At 41.3% G+C, this 15,089-nt stretch overlaps 1 protein-coding gene across 1 annotated transcript in view; it reads right to left on the bottom strand.

Moving 5' to 3' along the window:
• The window catches only part of PIK3C3 (phosphatidylinositol 3-kinase catalytic subunit type 3), a 699,052-nt gene that overhangs the window by 584,606 nt on the left and 99,357 nt on the right, over positions 1-15,089 (bottom strand). The window lies entirely within an intron of this gene.

Genomic DNA, 15,089 nt, shown 5'->3' with positions numbered 1-15,089 from the left:
CAATCACTGGTGATGAACCAATTTTAACTTTTCTCTTTCACTCCATTGACATATGGGTATTCCCTATTGGGCACCCACTCAAACCAATTCAATGTTTTGAAAGTGCTACTATTTGAGCACACCGGTTAAGAGCACCCCCTCTGGGGGAGCCCGTTAGGCATTGCAGTACCGGCCTAACGAGGAGCTTTCCCAATGATGAAGCCAGTCATCCACTGTGATGCATGAGGGTTCTTGCTCCTGGAGACATTCCTTTCACTCTATAGTTCATTTTCAATAGGAACAGTGTACCTTTTGATTTATAATGTCTATTTTGGGAGGCCGTACACTGGACCTCTAAATCTCCCGGTCCCTCTCTCATTATTTTGTTACCACAAATCATAAGACACAGGAACAACCAACTTACAATAGTTCACCCAACCACACAGCAATCAGTTTCTACAGTTTTGGCAAGATCATCTGTTCTAAACATACCTGAGAATACATACCTCAAGTAGAAATGCCTCTATTATATGAATAAATCACCCTAATGTGGTATCTAGAATAGTGCAAGATACATGTACCTCTGATCCTTAATCAACTGATAACCATAATTATAATCGGAGTCCTTCTCTTATGTATGGATGGAAAACACAACAACTACAGAAAGCATGCGTTTCCTGTTCTTTGCGTGGAAGCATTCATCCAGGCCACCACCCTTGGTTTATTACCTTCTTTGTTATATACTATTTTGCTGCAAGTGTGGCAGATCCGAAAGATTGTAAAACAAATATAACCGTGCCCACACATAGGGCAATGCACAATAACATATAAATAATTACGTATTTTTGCTTTAAAATGGCTGATCATGCAAAGGACTACAGGTAAGCAAATATTAAATAATCATGTCAGCTTTCAGGGCCATTACTTATCATGATAGATATTGCTTAAGCCATAAGAGGATGTTGGAGGATGACAAACAAACCAAAATACCTTGGCTAAAAAAAACTTATAAGGGCCTCACATTGCACATGACTCTTGATACGCTCTCCCTAGCAAACCTATTTATACTATGGTGCCTCTCCTCTTATTTATACCTTTTGTTACCATGACCTCACTTCCTTTTCTTTTATTTCTTTCCCCTTCCTATTCTCTCTCGCTCAACATCTCTTTCACTGTCCCTTGTCCATCTCCCCACACCTCCTGTGTGAGGAACACAGCTCCTCCTTGTTTCTAGCCGACTGACTAGTCCAGTCTACGACTACTACAACGTTTCAATTTCTAGTTTATTTTTCTTAAATAAACATTTATGGAATAATGTAAAAATGCAGCCACACGTTCAAGGTGCTGCTTATTATATCTCTCAAAAATGGAAACTCTACAATAGGCCAGAATCTTTGAGCAAGGCCTTTAATGAGCCCATCAGTATGCAGCAGAAAATCAGTCTACAAGCACTACTGTAACATTTTAGGTCCCACCCTGGAAGACCTGGGTAACATATTTAGTTAGTTGAGTATTGTATCAAAAGTTATATCAAAAACTAGAACAATGGTGATCCCAAAATTGGGCAAGGTGCCAGCATCTCCTGGATATCACAGGCCAATACAATATCGCTCCTAAATGTGGAAGCAAAATAGTACATAAGCATTTTAGCAGTAAGATTGGGCACCCTCCTCCACTGTATAATAGTAGATCAATCCAGTTTCTTTCCCAATAAATAGTGTGGAGATAACACTTAGAAACGGAACACAATCGGACGAAGCACTGTAATGTCCTGATGCCATCACTGAATGCTGGAGTTTGACTGAGTGTACTGGACTTACTTGGAACAAACACTGGAAAACACAGGATTTGGGCAACCGTTTGAGAGATTGTTGTTGGCGAATGACCAGTCATTTAAGGGTCAATGGTGTTTCATCCTCCCACAAAAACTGAAGAGGGAACGAGGCAGGGCTGTCCACTTTCCCTCTTTTGCTTGCTCTGGCAATACAGCCATTGGCGATTGCAGTGCGGAAGGGAGAGATCAAATGAGTATCAAATCTAATCTTACAATGCTCGGTGAATATATCAAGGTAACACTGCTAGATATAGAGCATTTTATCCTACACCTCCTGGAGGGAGGGAAGACATACCAAAGTGTCGCTGGGTTTAAAATCAACAAAGGAAAATCTGAAGCCCTTCTTTTCAAACCCCCTCTGCCACATTCAGACTTCGTATGAAGACCACTACGAACACAGCAGGACTCCGTTTTTGGATCACAGAGATATTTACTCTTAATTACACCCATCCAATAAAAGTTATTAGAAGGCTTACAGAAATCTCATGATTTCTTCAGACGATCCAGTTAGCACTGGCTGTCTTCAACCAACTGTAAAGAATTATTTACAACTACCTGGCAGAAAACTATACCAGTGGTTGCTAGTGAAATACTATCTATACCAGTCTCAAACTGAGAATATGGACCGGCAATAACAGGGTGCTATGAAGACAAAATATTAGTCTCTGCTGTTGATACGCAGACTCCCAAGTCACATCTGTATGATGAAGTGGGAAAAGCCTCAAAGGGTGCCATATAGCGCGCTAGGGACTTTATCTTATAGGACGCGTCCAAACCACTTCAGTTCGGACATTTCTCCCCATCATGATCTGTGCCCTGTTTGAGGGGATAAAAACAAAAGCGCCATCCACACCCTCTTCAGCAGGGCGTACCTCAATACTCACCAAAGGTATCCCCATACTTCAGTCTTTTTCTTCAACATGGAAATGTACGGAGAGGTGTCTGGTTTACATCAAATGTATGTTCTAAGTATGAGAATGCATTAAGATGTTAAAAGTGACAACTTTAATTACACTGCACGGTATGTTGCCCAATAGAAGAGCTGACAATATCTGCACAGGTTGTGGGTTGGACCCGACAGCCTTATGGTTGTCTTCCCTCAGCTTTCTGGCGACCTCCCTCCATTTTTCTGATCTTGTTTTTGAGGGTTTTAGGATTCTGTGCACTTTACCACTGATGTCCAGTGCTAAAGTGCTTGTGCTCCTTCCCCTAAACATGGTAACATTGGCTCAAACACAACTTGCATACTTAATTGACCTGTAAGTCCCTAGTAAAGTGCACTATATGTGCACAAGGCCTGTAAGTTAAATGCTACCAGTGGACCTGCTCCACTGATTGTGCCATCGACATAAGTAGCCCCTTAACCATGTCTCAGGCCTGCCATTGCAAAGCCTGATGTGCAGTTTCACTGCCACTTGAGCGTGGCATTTTAAACGTCGTTTTCACTGCACTTACTGCTCTCTGTGCCTTACAGCCAGTCTGCAATCCACGTCTGGTCTGTGCTGATTGACAACTCCTGTTGTGCATTCCACCTAGACAGCCATAAACACAGGACACTCACCTGCATCAGCATTCATCTGCATACTGATAGGTCTTCCTGGGCAGAAAGGGCGGAGAGGGCTCTCACTTACACTTCAAAGGCTAGTGGCCTGACCCAAGACAAAGGACTGATAAACCCCAAAGATCTCCTGGCAGACAGGACTGGGTTGAAAGGGGAACTGGTGCGCTTCAAAACTACGCTATCAAGTCGCCTCCATGTCAAAGGCACAATTGGGTATATATACTGGGTCTGTGACCCCCCCTAAAATCAGACACTTCTGGACCTACAACTGGACCCTGCCCAAAGGACTCATCTGGTCTGCTTTACTGGAAGGACTGCTCTCCTGATTGTTGCCCTCCTGCCTGCTGCTCCCTGACTCTGCTAGAAGGGCTCTGCCTTCCCACCACAAGTGATCTCCAAGGGCTTGTCAGCTTGCCTCCTGTTAAAAAGTCTCACAGCCATCAAAGACTTCCCCTCAAGGAGAAAATCAATGCCTCAATGCGCTGTGGCTGAAAAATCGAATTAACGCCTGTCCTGCAGCTTAAAAATCTAAGCAGCACCTGCAGAAGCGACGCAGCACCTGTTTCACTGCGCTTCCATCATCACAGTGAGTCAAGATTTTCTACCCATCGTCCCTGGGTGCCAATTTGTCATCAAGCCCCACCGCAGTAAGGAACCGAGACTGAGTGTTCGGAAATCGACGCATCACTTTGCTTTCCGGCGCATCACCTACTCTGAGACCCACAGCATTGTTATTTTTGACGCATCCCAGGTACTTTGTGCAAAAAAAATACATCCATTGATTCCTATGGATTAAGACTTACTTAAACCTCTAAAAAGTGATATCTTGAGCTGTGTATATTGGATCTTTGTTGTTTTTAGCTTGTTTTATTTAGATAAATATTATCTATTTTTCTAAACTGGTGTGGAGTACTTTTTTGTGGCGTTTTCACTGTGTTAGTGATTGAGATATTGCACAAATACATTACACATGGCCTTCTAAGTAAAGCCTACCTGCTCTGTGCCAAGCTACCAGAGGGTGAGAGAGGATAATTTAGGTTGTGTTGTAATTTACCCTGACTAGGATTGTGATCCCTGCTTGTACAGGGTGCATACCTCTGCTAGAGACTCAGGTTCTAACAGGATGCAATTGCATCACCCTACCACTACATATGCCGGATACATTTTACATGTTTCTACCGCTAACCCTCCCCGCATCATCCTAGCCTATGTTTAAATCTTAATTCTTCTTGAATTAATTTGTGCATTTTAGAATTTATTTATTTAATATGCCTAGTCCCTCTAAATGTATTTTGTTACTGCATAATTAATGTAATGTAACAACCTATACTCTTCATGTTACTTTATTTTAATTTGTTTTATTAACCTAGATATTTTAAAAAGTTATAATTTAAGTACATAATGTACTTTCTCCTTTAAATGTACTTTATTTGTGAGAATTATTTAAAATATTTGCCAAATCATTTTACTGAATAGCTTCTATTCATTTGAAGTTTTTTTATTGAGTAACATCCTCCTCTTTAAATGGATTTAAATTTATATTTTAATAATTAATAACATATGATTAATTTTTCAATATTTGTAAATAATTGTAACTAGCTTATGAAAACTACAACCTCCTTCGATTTTGGTAAACTACTTTTTAATTAAAATTAAAAGACTACCTCTAACTTTCTATTTAATTAACTTACAATTACTTTCATTTATTAAAGTAACATTAATAAGGAATCTTGTACAGAACAGACACAGGCGGAAAGGAAAGAGTTTTTCCTTTCTCCCTTTTCCTGCCTGTGTGGAGTGAATTCCTACCCCATGATCACTGAGTGCTGCGATCGTGGAGCAAAAACTATCACTGGACCACCAGGGATTTGTTTTGCATTGGGGGACCAACTGCTTGGGCAAGTATCTTTGCCTATCGAGGCATTGTAAGTTATCCATGTTTCGTCCCCACCCCTCCCTGTGAAGATGACAGGGAACGACCCTTGGCAAAGGGTCATTCCCCATTGGGGTATAATTTTTGGGGGAATTTCTTTTCCCCTGCCTCCCCCAAAAGGGCAAATTGGCCATTTTTAGGCCGATCTGCCATCTGTTGGGGAGGGGTGGCAGAAGCCCACTAGAATCCAGGGAAATGTGTGCACAAGGGGAGCAACCCCTCTGGCAATCATCCCTCCGCTTGGGGCAATTGTTTTTAAGTTCCATCCCCCACCAAAGGGCAGATAGGCCATTTCTAAGCAGATTAACACCGGTGGGGAGGGGGGGGGGGGCAGAAGCCCACTAGAAACTAGGGGATTATATTTTGAAGGGCAGCAACCCCCTGGGCAAGGGTCTCTCCCCTTCCTCGAGTGGCCAAATTTATTTTTGTTCTGCCCTTCCCCAAGGACAGATTAGGCATTTTTAGGCTGATCCACAGTCTGGGGTGTGATGGAGGGCCACTATACACCAGGGATTTTGTAACAGAGCATCCCCTTGGGCAAGGGTTGCTCTCCTTTTGGGCTAATATTTGTTAACCCCGGACATCAGATTGTTGGTCTTTTCGGAGTGGACTGGGCCTCAGGGTAGGTGGTAACACCTGAGTCATATGGGAATAAGGCTATGTACGTGGTGGGGGATCTTCTAGGATAAGGTTTACTTCCATCTGGTGGCGTCTTCTTTTCCCTGTCACCCCTCCTTTCAAAGGAATATCAGTGTTTGTTATCGATATATTATAATTTTTTTATACATGCTTTAATTTTCTTTTCTTTTTTATTCTAGACGCAATTGTTTTCTTTGTCTTGTTGGAGACTCCTGTTGTCAGGTGCACCTTTGGCAGATCTGTGGTTTGTGCAGTTGTGGCTAGTAAGCAACTCATTTTGGAATCTTTTCATGTATCTATCTTTCGTCTGTTTGCATAATTTGCTTTGAATGAAGTGCTCATGTTTGAAGCTTTTGCTTCTTGTGCGATTGTCTTTCAAAGTATAGTACTGATATATGCACATTATTTACTGCCTTCTGATATGTGTAATGTATTTTCTTTGCTTTTTCTTTCTAGTGGGGCTTATTTGGTGCCTGCTGTGTCTGTGCCAGGTAGGTGCAGTTGCTCCTCTATCTTGCTATATCTGGCAAGTGAATGGTACTGTTTTTGAGTATGTAGTTCTTTGTGTGCTTTGTATTGATTGACTTTTCCTTCCAGGTTGCTATATGCCTGGAGTTTTACTTTCTGTTTAATAAACCCACAGTTTGCTTATTACTTATTTTACAGAGTGTTGGTTATTGTTGACTTGTTTGTTGTGTTACATTTATTAGTAAGTGCTGCAGCCAACTGCAGGATTACTGCTCAGCAGGTTGTTGTTTTGCTTTTCAAATCTTCCTCTGACCATGCTTCTGAGAAAGATTCTGCATTTGAGGAAGAGAAGGAGGTCCAAGATTCTGGCAGTGAATTTTCTGTCAGAGAGGAGACACCTGATGATGAAGCCACTCTCAGTAAGGAGGAAGTGTCTCTTTTGGAGGAGGACACCAATATGCTGATAGTGAAGCATGAGGAATCGGGATTTCATCCTGGGGATAAAAGGCTTCCCATTGAAAGTGATGATGTCTGGGTTGCCCCTTTGTTGCCTGCCTGTAGTGGTGTTGCAGGTTGTAGAGTCAATACATTTGCCTATAAAGTTCTTTCAGTTCTTTATGGACAATGTATGTTTGGATGAGATTATTGACCGGACTAATGTGTATGCTGAACAGTATTCAAGGGACAACAGTGCCAGACTTAAGCCCCACACTCGAGCTAGCAGGGGAACTTCCACAAATCTGGATGAGCTGAATAGGTTCTTGGGTTTAACTTTTTTGATGGATTCAATAAGGAAGCCATTGCTGTCTTCATACTGGTCTGCTAGTCCTTTGGTACCAATCGCTATATTTCTTGCAACCATGGGTCGGGATTGGTATTTGCTTCTGCTTCGGATGCTGCATTTTGTTGATAATGCTTCAGAATTGCCACAGGATCACCCTTATTGTGACAGTCTCTTCAAGATTAGGCCTGTTATTGATCATTTTGTACATCGCTTTTCAGAGAACTACATTCCAGGGAAAGAAATAGCTGTGGCTGAGTCTTTGGTCCTGTTCAAGGGCCATTTGGTTTTCAGACAGTACAGTTCTATAAAGAGTGAGAAAACTGTGTGAGAACTTCTTACGAGGACTTTTTATAAAGGTCACCATTGATACGTAGATAACTTCTACACTGGTGTGCAATTGTTCAAGGAATTGTTCAAAGTGGACACTGTTGCTTGTGGCACGATCTGCTCTAATCGCAGATGTTACCCTAAAGAGCGTATATATAAAAAGCTGCAGACGGGACAATGCAGTGCCTTACGTAGTGATGAACTTCTAGCTGTGAAATTTTCAGACAGGAGAGATGTCCACACGTTGACAAGCATTCAAGATGAAAGTACTTCACCTGTGACTATTTGGGCTCAAGCTTCTGAAGCGTGCAAACCTGTGTGCATTTTTTACTACAATAGGCACATGGGTGGTGTAGATAGAGATTAGAGGTTGGAACCTTGCACTGCTGTTCGCAAGTCATACAATTGTTATAAGAAGTTGGCTGTCCATTTGTTTCATTTAGCAACCTTCAATGCTTTTGTTGTATTCAAGGATTAAAAGGTGATTTTTGTTCAGTTCCTACAGCCTGTAATAGGCATCTTTGTTGTAGTGGAGCGGGCAAGTGTTCCTAGAGTTGGAGTGGTGGAGGATGTGGCTAGATTAAAAGAGCACCACTTTCCTGATCACATTCTTCCTTACCCAAAAAAAACTTTCCCGGTAAGAAAGTCTGTGTCCTAAGTGGAGTGTGGAAGGAGAGTCATATGTACTGCTCCGAGCGTCCTTCAAATTATGGGCTATCTGTGCCTGCATGTTTTAAATTATATCACATGTAGCTGAAGTATTGGGAGCAACAGTGAGCATGAAAGTGAACAGACTGGTCTGTATCAGTTTCACGGTCGGCAGTAGTTTGATGTATTTAGTGAGGCCAGTTGTGTCTGAAGTCCTAGTTGGTCTTTATCTCCTTCAATTTATTTATTTTTGTTGCAAAAATAAATAAATAAAATGTGATGGCAGTGTGTGTGTGGACTGGTGCTTGGCTGGTGGTGTGTGTGTGGACTGGCACTTGGCTGGAGGTTTATGTGGACTGGCACCTGGCTGGCAGTGTGTGTGGACAGACACCTGGCTGGCAGTGTGTGTGGACAGGCACCTGGCTGGCAGTGTGCGTGGAGTGTCGTTTGGCTGGTAGTGTGCGTGGACTGGCGCTTGTATGGCGGTGTCCGTGGACTGGCGCTTGGCTTGCGGTGTCCGTGGACTGGCGCTTGGCTGGCAGTGTGTGAGTAGTTACTTGCTGCTGACCAAATGCCAGTCCACACACTCAGTCAGCTGCCAGCTGATGTGATTGCTGTGTCAGTCCTGTGGGCATTTGAAAGTGATGGTCCCTTGAATGGTGCTGTCTGTTGATGTGAGTGTAGTAATTTGCTGGGCCTGCGGTTGATGGAGGGAATGGTTTTGTGTATGTCACACATAAAAGGTGTGTGAATGGCCTATAAAGCAGTTGATGCCTTGCCGTGGCTTTACAGCTTACAAGCAGTGATTCAGTGGTTCCGTTTTTTGAGCTTTCAAATATTAACAGTGTATTTCATTTTTGTGAAATCTCTTGTTAATAAAATTTTTAATTTTGAACCTTTAACTCAGCCTTGTGCCAAATCCAACCAGTATGTAAGTGTACTTGAGGAATAGATTGTTGTGCATTAATATTTGCCTTAACGTATAAAAAATGTTGGGTGGAACAAAATGTGTGGCTCCCTGCAGACTCCAGCACATTCCATCACAGAAATGTAAGGAAAATGTGTTTTTAAGTCAAAGTCGGAGGTTTGCAAGGGATTATGGGTAACACAACCTGATGAGTCACGCAAGTCACCCCATCCTGGATTCCCCTAGGTGTCAAGTGTTCAAAGATATACAGGTTTGCTAGGTTTACCTAGGTGCTGGCTGAGCTACGGCTCAAAATCCACAGCTAGACGCACTGAAAAAAACGGGTCAGTTTTCAGTGGAAAAATGTGTTGTATACCCGTTGCGCTTTGGGCTGTTTCCTGTCACTGGCACTACGCCTACTCACACAAGTGAGGTACCATTTTTATTGGGAAACATAGGGGAACACCGAATATTAGAACAAGTGTCATTTCTCTGCATTTGTGCCTTCCAAATGTAAGACAGTGTGTAAGAAAGTCATTTTGGGAAATGCCCTCTAATTCACATTAGTATGCTAGTATTGCTAGTATGAGTAACCCCAAATTCAGAGATGTGCAAATAACCACTGCTTCTAAACTCCATATCTTATGCCCATTTCAGAAATACATAGGTTTCCTTGATACCTATTTTTCACTCTTTATATTTTACCAAATTAACTGTGTTCTTGGTACACAATGAAAAACCATTGCAAAGTGCAGCTCAGTTACTGGCTCTGGGTACCTCAAGGTCTATGAAACCCCACAAACCCTATATATTCCCACAACCAGAAGGGTCAAGCAGATGTGATAGTATATTGCTTTTGTAAATCGGCTATCGTAATGGGAAGCTACAAATGAAAACTTTGTCACAAATGCTTGTTTTTCTCCTACTAATTTTCAATTTTTTTTTATTTCAACATTTAGTTTCCTTAGGAAAACCTTGAAGGATCTACACAAATGTCCGTTTGCTGAATTAAGAATTTTGTCTATGTTTCAGAAATGTATAGCTTTCTGGGATCCGCCATGGGTTTTTACACCTGTTTCCACCACAAACTGGAAGGAGGCTGCAAGCATAAAAAGATGGGGGAAATGGGCTATCTTCCAGTAAAATGACAAAACTGTGGCAAAAAAGTTCAGTTTCTAAATGAAATCTGCCTGTTCCTGATAGTTGGGAAGATGGTGATTTTAGCATCATGAACCTTTTGTGGATGGCATTTGCAAGAAGAAAAAAACAGGCACTTTCAACTGCAGCACTCCCCCCCCCCCCCTTTTTTTTTAAAAAAAAGAACAAAATGTAGCTATATTTTGGCTAATTTCTTGGTCCCCTCCAAGGGAATCAGACAAACAAACATAATGTGAGCCCCGGGCCACTACCAGCCCCCCCACCATGTTCTAAACGTAACTAATACATTAAGAATCCCAATATGCAACTGCCATACACACCTGCTACCCAATAGGTGTGAAAATGATATATCAAAGTCCAAAAACGGCAATGCACCATCTGTAAAATATCAATTACAATTGTCCACTGTATAAAATTTGTCTTCTTTATTAATATTCTTCACATCATGATTCCAATCTGTATAGCAAGTAAATACAACTAGCCAACGTGTTTCACCTGCTAAGAGTAGACTTCTTCAGGGCGTTAAATGTTATCAAGAAAAAAAAGTATAAGCATATTGCTTAAAGTTCCACACAAAGTTTTATCTCCATATACTTTTCAGTTCCCAGGATCTCCCTTAGTCTGGGCTTCCCTATAGATCGTCTTCCGATCGCATTAGCTGGTTGTATCTACTTGCTATACAGGTGAACAAAAAGATATGGAGGCCGAAGCACAAACAACTTCAAAAAGGTTGGTGGGGGAGTGCTAGGGTGCTAGCAGCGAAAATGTTGAAGAGGTAGACACCCACAATATAGTTCTTTTGATGATGTACAATGTAGTGGTCAGGCAATTTAGTGTTCTTGTTATTACCAAGCTGAAATATATTTTTGGCAAGAAAAGGTTGGAAAAGACACAGCAGACCGAAAAGAGAAGGACACCCAAGTTTATTTTCACTTAGTGCACTAGCTCTAAAGCTTTAAATTTCAAAGATGTAGAGTTCATGAACTTTTACTGCCAAATTAAGGGAGAAGAGAAGTGCAGCAGAAGAAAAGAGGAAACAAGAGGAAAGCAGTGGCTAAACCCCCCCACCAATCTACACAAAAGACCCAAAGGTATTGTGTGGATCAAATGAATATGAAGGCAGACTCTCACTTTTCCACCAGGGATGGATGAAGTCTGCTTCAAAGTTCAATCTGCCTCTTTTGCTTAAAGGTGGAAAAAGCGTACAAGACATCATTTGTCTGCCGCTACTGACTTTGAATATGTCATGCGTGTCTTACGGGTAAAGAATTCTCTTATCCTGGCTTGTAGGTCTTGGTTTTAGAGTACATGGGCTGTGACAGATTTGTGGTGGAAGTGGATGATCACAGTGACAGTGACCATGGTAGCACCTCTTTTCATAATCATGGCAGTAGGATGTTCTTAGCGGCTTCCATTAATATAATATTCCCCATTTTAGTGGGAAGTCCAACTATTCTCCTCTATTAATCACAATACTGAACATGTCCAACGCCTCAAGCAGCAGTGGTTGTTCGACTGGGCTTCATAAAGTAGGTGAACTAATTTGAGCCAAAGGCAGCAACAATAATGTAAGTGGCAATGGCACAAGAGATGGCACTGGAGCTATGGCCACACCAGTGGGGACATTAGAGTCATACCCAGGGGAAGGCTGAGGAGGAAAGCTATTATTTGTAATCCTAATAATAATCCTTTATAGACTGTCAGGTTGTGAAACTGTGGACGGTTTGCAACAATGAAGCATTGTTCTTTGGTGTAGTGGAGTGGACCTAATCGGTTGGAACAGGACCTGCATTGGCACAAAAGTGTCAATACCAAGACATTCGTAGGTGAGTAATGGAAATTCCAAAATTTGGGTCTTTGGCGACCTGTGAATAACCTGGAAAGACTAAATCATAGGAAGGAATTATTTAGGAGGCTGGCTTGGTCAGCTCAAAGTAGCCATTTCTGGGCACAGTTTAGGAAGCTTGTGAGAAAATGCCATTTTTTTCATGGCCAACCCCATTTATTGCTGATAACTGCTGCTGTTTTTTTAAACTCTATGACCTGAGGTACTGACTCCTAAAACCTAATAAAATTGACACTTTCCAATTGGCATATTTAACTTCCTAGTAAAGCCATAGTATATGGTCTTAGAAAACACACCAATGGCATAGAAAGTTAAATGTCATCTTTGGACTGCTGCACATACTTTGACATTCAGTAGACTGACAACAAAAGCAGCAATGGGCTATTTCAGTCATGGGAACCTGGATACAGTCACATGGACTTTCAAAATTATTATTTTTCTGATGAGTAGACGTATACTCTGGAGCTCTGAACCGGCAGTCCCGGCGTTCCATGTGTTTGAGAAAAGGAATACTGGACATCATTACTAACGCTTAAGAGCATGCTTCCTACCACTTGGTAATCGTATATGAAACATTAAAGCAACACTGATTTATACAACCTTAAACCAATAACCAGCCAAACAAGACTACCTGGTTTAGTGCAGGAATAATGTCAATGAGAAGTCAAACATTCCCATTAGCAGGGTTATTACATAATAGCAGGGCAGTAAAACACACATTCTACACATGCTATCAACTTTTGCACAGTGCTGTGTTAGTACTGGAAATCAGTCAAACTGTTATAGGCAATAGGTTTAAAAATGCAATCATTAGCAAGCTAACCTTTGTCAAACTAAGAGCACTGCAATTTCTTTTTATGTGTATCTTGGGGCAGAGGTCAAGCTCACAGCTCCAGGCTGAATCTTTTGCTTAAACACCATGCGCACTGCCAAAAAGGAGAGTTATCAGGCCTTTATTTTACTGTTACTTACTTCTTCCAAATGTTCCTTGTTTGGTTCCTATATTTAAAGAAAGTGGATTAACTTAGTAAGATACAGTTTTACAAATATAAAGAATGTAGTTTAATGTGTATGTCTGGCCAGAGAAGGACACCCACCACCTTGTGGCTTTCAATAGGTGTTAGAATTTTAAAAAGTGCACAAAATCACCAAACACGCATAATTACTCAAAATACCAGTATGCCTTCAAGCAATGCATACTTCACAGTTTGCTTCAAGAGCAGAGCAGGATGCATGAACATAGGCAATGGGTTTAATATTAGAAACACTTCAGGGATACAAGTAGATAAATCACCAGGAGCTTAATTTTATCTTTCATCAGGGCCAGCTTAGCACTGTCCTCATTACAGATTTTAGAGGCGGCCCTTCATATGATTAGGAAAGCAGACCGAGCCAAACAAGGGCGAGGCTAAACTGAGCCTCACCACTGCGTGAGGCATCCAAAGAGGACTGTCCAAAGGTGTGTGTGGAGTGTTACAGAGTTTTATGGTTGTGTATTTTTGTTCATCATCAACAGTGTGAAGTATGCATTTGCATACATGATTTCATATGCACATACCGATATAATGTGATTGTATTAGAAACCGATTACCTTTTTGTAGAAGGGTGTTTTTCTAATGTCTGTTAACTAAGCCACATTTTCGTTCAAAACACCATTTTGCCATTTTTCTTACTCATTCTCTGATACCTCTCTCACCCCACACGTACTCTCCACACAAGCTCCACAGGGCACAGACAACCTGTGATACCGAGTTATTTTTTCCACTGATTTTGTTCTGTTTGTGATGAATCGTCCCCCATTCAGCTGTAATTTGCAACATGTTTCATTTTATTCCGCAGATTTACTGAGGTCTATTCATTCAAATAATGTGCTATTGTTTTACTTCCTGTCAAGCATCTCTAAATAACATTAGCATAGTGGATGCTGAATACATTATTTACATAGTTGCTTAGTGCTTAGGTGTTAAGGCAATATGACCTTTATTTTTTTCATGTTTTCTGATTACCTGAAGAAATGAAGCAATCAATCACAATAAGGAAGAACAATGTATAAAAACATTACATTTGAGAGCGTTATTGGCACTGATTCTATACTACTTGCTTCTGGATTTTGTATTAAAACCCTTTCACTTTAATTGATCTAGAACTTAGTTATTGAGTGGGTCCGAGCAATCTTACATTGGAGTTATTCAATTAAGTGATATGCCTTCTGATTTTGATGCTTCGTGAGGTGTCTTAACGCGGGGACATAATGCCTCATGAAATTGAGGTTTAGCACAGTTTCTGATCTAATGAAATATGGGAACATTGTTCGAGGTAAATTTTGGAGTGTTTTGATATTAGGGTACATTGCTTCGCTCTAAATTCTCTTTCTGCCCAGTCTTTAGATATAGTGGATTATTTTAAAGGATTTTTGTCGAGAAATCTGACTTGCAGTGCAGTTTGAGCGAATTTGATTGCAAGTATGAATAGGGTGGATTGGTTTCGATGATTTGTGAGTGTATTTGCTGAGTTTCTGATGTGCAGTTGAGATTTTGAAGTTTGCGCTGAGAGATGAATTGCCATGCTGGGTGTGCAGTGTTTGGTAATGCAATGGAGATCTTGGGGTCAATTGGTGTTTTGATGGGTTATTCTTATTTGTGATATATATTACCCTGTTAGTTGCTAAGGACGTGCTGCAACCATAGTCAGCACCAGTGCTCAAGTGCTTTGAACGGCTCTAGCACGTCTTGGCACCAGAGGCAGGAAGTCCCTCGGGTACGAGCACCAGAATTATTTCCTTTTTGTATTTTTAGCCTTAGTTGCCAGGGAAGAGCTTCCCCAGCAGCCAAGGCTGTTTTTTTGTCTTCACTGAAATAAGGAAAGGTGCACAGTGTGCGCTGAGGTCATTACAGAGAAAGTGAAATGAGCCAATCGGCTCATTTATTTCCACTTACATTGGTTCGGGGGGGCATGTATCAGCCAACCGAGCACACGTTTGAATGGGGGAGGTATAACTGGAAAGG

Source organism: Pleurodeles waltl, chromosome 1_1, assembly GCF_031143425.1.
Source record: "Pleurodeles waltl isolate 20211129_DDA chromosome 1_1, aPleWal1.hap1.20221129, whole genome shotgun sequence".
Lineage (NCBI taxonomy): Eukaryota > Metazoa > Chordata > Amphibia > Caudata > Salamandridae > Pleurodeles > Pleurodeles waltl.
The sequence above is the reverse complement of the archived record's forward strand: the minus strand, read 5'-3'. Positions and strand labels throughout refer to the sequence as shown.